This window comes from Haemaphysalis longicornis, unplaced genomic scaffold, assembly GCF_048455015.1.
Source record: "Haemaphysalis longicornis isolate Haplotype H1 unplaced genomic scaffold, Haemaphysalis longicornis Haplotype H1 scaffold_7, whole genome shotgun sequence".
Classification (NCBI taxonomy): Eukaryota; Metazoa; Arthropoda; class Arachnida; order Ixodida; family Ixodidae; genus Haemaphysalis; species Haemaphysalis longicornis.
The window spans coordinates 76,409,881-76,415,880 of NW_027526422.1; the positions used below are offsets into that span (position 1 = coordinate 76,409,881).

The 6,000-nt window shown below is 49.4% G+C and overlaps 1 pseudogene; it reads left to right on the plus strand.

Moving 5' to 3' along the window:
• LOC144146364 (uncharacterized) overlaps positions 1-5,682 on the plus strand; it is a 45,920-nt pseudogene extending 40,238 nt beyond the window's left edge.
• The last annotated feature ends 318 nt before the right edge of the window (positions 5,683-6,000 follow it).

Sequence of the window (6,000 nt, forward strand, 5' to 3'; positions counted from 1 at the left end):
CGGGGAGGAAATGGATTCCGGGCCATTTTTCTGATAGTGATGAAGCACAAAAATGTCAGCGCGCTGAGACGTCATCACTCGGTAACTATCTTCATATGGTTGCGGGGAATCCCTTGCCCATACAATATTCTAACAGCCCAGGTACAGCTCCCTCATGAGCAACACCAGTTAGAACTTTTTGCAGTCTTTTTTGTTTTCGGGGAAAACCGAGACGGCGTTGGGCGTATTAACGGCTCCGGCATGTTTCCTAATCATGATCATCGTGTATTCCGGTGCCAGCCTATGCCACCCCTATCTACCGGTCGTTTTCCCGTTCCTCCATTTTCTCCTTAACTGTGAGTCCCTCCCATAGAGTTCCATACTAATATCACTAATATATACTAGAGGGAAAACTGTCGCTTCAGTCGCGGACCGCCGTGGGCGGCGCCATTGCCGCTAGCGACGTTCCTCGCCTACTTGGCTTAGCTAGCCATGTGGCTTCGTTTTTGTCTCGAAGCCAAAATCAACAAAAAAGGGTAGCATTTTTTGCTTGTTCATCGTGCATAAAGCTTCTACATAATCGCTGTCAAATTAATCGTTTTTGGAGGTTCAATTTTATAATAGCAAAACGAATTTGATGGGCCTTCTGCAGTAATATTGTTTTTTGCAGCCAGAGCCAACTTTTCAGCCTATTCATGAGCCATGTCAAGGACAAGTGGAACGTGCCTGGCCGGTACATGACGGAACGCTCGCTGAAGCACGACTCCCCTAGAGAGCGGCGCCAGATTTCCCTCTAGTATAGATTAGTATGAAACTCTATGGTCCCTCCCACATTCCCTCTCGTTTCTTCGTGCGGCCCTGATGCACCACTGGGCCTCCCCAAGTGCAGCAAGAACGCCGGCAAAGTCCCTTAGTTGAATTAAGTGGATGCAACGGGTTCTGAGGCCTATCTCATTGTACGCTTCCTCTTTCTGTGCGTGAATAGGCCTATATAGACAGACTCGAACAGGGGGTCGAGTTTTCTAACGGTTTCCGCGTACTTCCACTCTCTCCCGTGGACGGGAGGAATTTGCAGAAGCTCCTCACGGGCCACAGCCCGCCGACACAGCCGTCGAGCGAGTCAACCCACCCCCACCTGCGGGTCGAGTGGACTCGCCCGGGGGCTCAACTCAACCCGTCCACTCATACATGGATGGCTTGAACCTAAAAACTTTATGTTGGCTCTTACCCATCTCATTGAGCCCATTTACAGTGGGAGAATGAAGAAACTTTCGCTGTGGACTACAACAAAATTTCTCTCTCTTTCTTTCTCTGCGTTGCCAGCGGGTCAGCCAGGGAAGCAGCAAGACGGCTTCAGCGGCTCGCCCGACGACGACGTGACACCAGGCAGACAAGGAGGCCACAGTCTCCCCTCTTGGGTGAGTACCTGGGATGAGTACATCGTTACCTGAGTAAATGCACCACCCAAACTGGTTTCTGATAGGAGGGCGCTCTGAGGCGACGATGCGTGTGCCAGGTTTGGTTACTGTTGTCTGTAACTAGGTGTATTTATACTCCATGTCATGCATTGCGTGCAACGCTGCCAATTACGGAGAGCGCAATTAAGTCACCCAGTTTGTGTTGGTACAGAGTCCGCACTAGAGAAAGCCGCCATTCGTATTCTCGTGCCCGGAACATTTTTATTGCATGGTCCTAACCAGCAAGTTTATGTTGCATAAATGAGTATGAGCCAGCAGCTTGTTCTTCGTCGCTGACATCGATGTGGAAGTCTCCAAACCAAAAAAAGTCGTTATTCCAGTTAATAAGCTCGAGTTCGCATTATACGAGGCTGGCACTCTACCCACTTTCTATGGGGCGTTTAATAATTGTTGGCCAATCGGCACAAGGCGCACGTCTCATAAGTGGGTGTGAGCCAGGGGATGTATTTGTTGACGGGTGGACACGTAACATCCTGCCATCCCGGCCATATACAGCTTCCCTGCAAACAGAGACACGCTTAATGCCCGTAACCCTCCTGCCTGTAGAATTGTGTGCTGGCATTAGGGGACACAATCGCTCTGCCACGAGGTTTGATAACGTCCGCGTTTTTATTCGATATTGGCGAGTTGCCTTGTTTCTCGTATGCTCTGTGTTCCTCACAGAAGGCATCCACCAGTGGCGAGCGTCGCTCCTCGCAGGTGGACGGACACCCCAGCCCGGCATACGTGGTCGGCTGCGCGTTGCCGGCGTGCCTGGTCGTCCTGGGCATGATAATCGTTTTCGTGGTAAACTACTTAAACCTAGTCGGCCTTCACGTCAGAGTCTGCGACACCGCGGACTGCGTGGAGCATGCGCGCCAGATCCTGGCCACGCTCGACGAGTCGGCGAACCCGTGCTTCAGCCTCCACGACTACGTCTGCGGCGGCGGGAGAGACCAGAAAGCGGCAACCACGCCTGAGCCGCCGCACCGAGGGGCAAACGTTGACACACGTGCAGGCAATAGTCCTTTCCCTAGCAGGTCAGTGGGAACGATGTGTCGGGAGTGCCTTGTTGTTTTACTCAGCCGGTGATAAAAGGGTGGGTGAAACAAGAGTGTCAAGTACAAGAGAGTCGCGCTTGAAAACGGAAGGAGCCCCAAGTCCAGGGCCCCTGCGGCGGCGGCGGTCCTCTGTGCCCGGTCCACCAACTGTCGCTGGTCCTCAGGGTCCGAATTGCACAGCGCGTTCTCCCACTGCTCCAGGGTAGGGGTGCGAATAAGGGGGGCTGCTGGTTTGTTTTGGCAAGCCCACGGGGTGTGGTACAGTTTTAGATGTTCTCTGCAGTGTGCGCATGTTGGTGGATATACTGTTGTGTGTATGATGTGCAGGAAGCTAAGGTGGGGGTATGTGTTAGTCTGTAGTTGCCGCAGGCTACAGCCTCTCGGGTGATACTTCTGGTGCGGTGGTTGGTAGGCACATCTGGCAAGGCGATGGTGTTGCAGAAGTGCACGGTACTTTGAATTTATTAATAATAATTCAATAGTATTATCAGAGTCCGTCAATGCTTTTCATTGACGGACTCTGGTATTATTATTCTTCATTTCGAAAGCTGTACGAGCTCGCTAACGGGCAGGTCAGCCCAAGCTGAACAGTGTTCTCGGATTACGCCCGACATTATCTACGACGCAACAATAGTAAACCGTGCAACAGAGAAAAAGAACTCGGTGGAGTAAAATATAAATGAAAGAAGACAAGAGACTAAAGGAGATAAATTAGAAAAAGAGGAAGGGCAACTGGGCGTAAACGCAAACAGGGCAAATAATCCAGTTACATTCTAGACAGAACAATTCAAAGACGTTTTCTCAAATGAAACTGTGAGGGGACATTGTGCGGGGCCTTGCACCTCTAGGTCTGAGCTCCCCAGCGCCTCCTCCCACTGCTCATCAGAGGAAATTAGGGGAAATGGATCTTTAGGACACCCCCAAAAGATGTGGGAAAGGGTGGCGAGGGCTCCACATGCAGGGCATTCTGGGGAAGGGTATAATGAAGGGTGGATTTGGTGGAGTATAGCGGGATTGGGGAACGTGTTCGTCTGAAGGAGACGCCACGTGTGTTCTTCGGATTTAGTTAGCTTGACGTGAGCCGGGGGGTACCTACGGCGGTCGAGGCGGTAATGCACGGTTATTTCGGTGTACGTAAGAAGTCTGTCTCTGGCGGATCTGGCCCCGTGATAGGGTACAAGGCTTGACCCGGCTCGGATTGTGAGCCCTCGAGTACCCGCGAGGCCAGCGTGCGCCGGAGTCCAGACAATTTCTACCGGGGAGTCGGGTGGGTGGCGTCTGAGAATTTTGGATGCCTGTGGCGAAACGTGGCCGTTGGCGAAATTTTGAATGGCCTCTTTGGAATCGGAGATTACTATCGAGGGGGTCGGCCTTTGGGAGAGGGCTAAAGCTATTGCCGCCTCTTCCGCCGTGGCGGGATGGGAAGTATTTAAGGTTAGGGAGGCGAGAGGGGGATTGTCAGGGTCGTTAATAACTGCAATGGCGAATGCGGCGCGGTGCCTGTATTCTGCAGCATCCACATAAACCACGTCGGATCGAGCGGAGAGTCGTTTTTGGAGAGCACGTGCTCTCTGATCCCTGTTGCTCGCGTGGTGTATGGGATGCATGTTGCGGGGCATTGGTTTAATTACAAGCTTTGCATGGGTTTCAGAAGAGAGGGGAATTTTAGCCTCAGGGCAGTCAATATGACCTATACCTAGCCGCCTGAGGATATGATTGTCAGTGGGAGTTTTGGACAGACGGACGAGTGTACACTCTGTCTTTGCCAACGGCTACCACTACCATCCTCTTAGCTGCTTGTAGGATTCCTCTTATTTACAACGTGTTCTCGACGACTGCCATGTTGTACGCAAGAATGTCGTTGGGAGACGGCACGGAAAAAGAAAAGGGCTATCGATGTGGGGGAGGAAATAAAAAAAAGCAAAGAAACCAAATTAGGCGTAAAACCCAACCAGAGCAAACAATCATGTCTTCTGCATTGAAGACAGTACATGTCAAATAGGTTCTTTCTCAGATGCAACTTTACGGCACATTGAGAGAAGCTTCAACGTGCTTATCAGGCACATAGTATACGTCTTAGGTAAGTAATAGTTTATTACAACATTTAAAAACGCATATGCGCGTACTTGTTCTTGTAGTGTAGACAGTATGATGTCTTAAAACAAGCCTTTAACAGGGGAATCAAAATATCAGCGTACAAAAATTTTCTAACGTTTAGAGTAATAACTACAACGTAGAAAGATTCACAGAGTATACTTGCATGAAGGCTCCTCCATGCCGGTATAGGTTCGCTCCGTTCAGGGGACCCTAAGGTTGCTTGTCGTGACTTCCTAGGCGGCGGCGTCTGTGTGGAAGCTCCGAACGAGCGGAGATGTCATGCGATACGGTGCGAACACGTAACAGTTTTTGACAATTTCGGGAACAGGTGTAACATTTTGGTGTTGGATGGCAGAATAAAATGTTGGAGGTCTAGTGATACAACAAAAATCAAAAAGTCACTGCGCCCAAAATGCCTTAACACGGTAGTTTGAGAAACTAAACACCTAAATGATGACGGCGTGTGGAAAGTTTAAAACTGATTTGCATTGCTAGAAAGTTTGGCCACTGTTATTGAACATATTTTAATGAAATAAATTTAAAATAAATTTTACTTCCTTACACCACGTAAGAAACATCGGTAAAGCAGAAAGTTTCTATATACTATAGTTCTGCTTGCAAGGACATGACTCGTGGAGTTAGGAGCAAAAGTAGGAAAAAGGAAACTATTATTGTACAGTATAGACGTTATGGCACGTGGCATGTTCCAAACGAATATTCCAACTCGTAGTAAAGTAAAAAAGAATGGCCCCGGTATAGCACTTCTGAACCTAGTTATCACAACTGAAAGCTGAAGCGGTCGACTAAAAGCACAAAGTGCCGGTAAACCAGGCCTTTAACCATTGCCTATTCCCGTGCTACCGCAGCGGCGAATGAATGAAAGTTTCGTTTTATCATTTGTTGCCCGTACAAGTTCGCTCAGTTCAGGTGTCCCCGACGTTGACTGTTGTGGTTTTCTAGACGTCGGCTTCTGCGTGGAAGCTCCGAACGAGTGGAGAGGCGAAGCCTCTTCGTACCACATCACGCGGCTTGATGTCAGCCCTGGCACACTTCCGCTTGCGCTGCTCGATGTCACTGCGACGCCATGAACGACTTTGCGAGACGTGGCGTAATGGAGCTTTCGCTCTAAAAATAGACATTGATTCCTTGGCCCGATAGGTAAACAGGAGGGGTACAACTGCGGCAACTACAGCCGCACCCACGCAGTCGAAATGGTTCAACAAGATGTTTTTTTATGGATGCATACAGTTATAAAACCAGTTCAATATAAAGGTAGCATCAGTGTTTGAGTAACTTGGACCTAATAATTGAAAACTGACTGCCTTTACAGCATATTAGTATCGCCAGCAGAGTGAAAACTTCAGCCAGGTATAGCGTTGATCAGGACAATACATATAAAATACGCA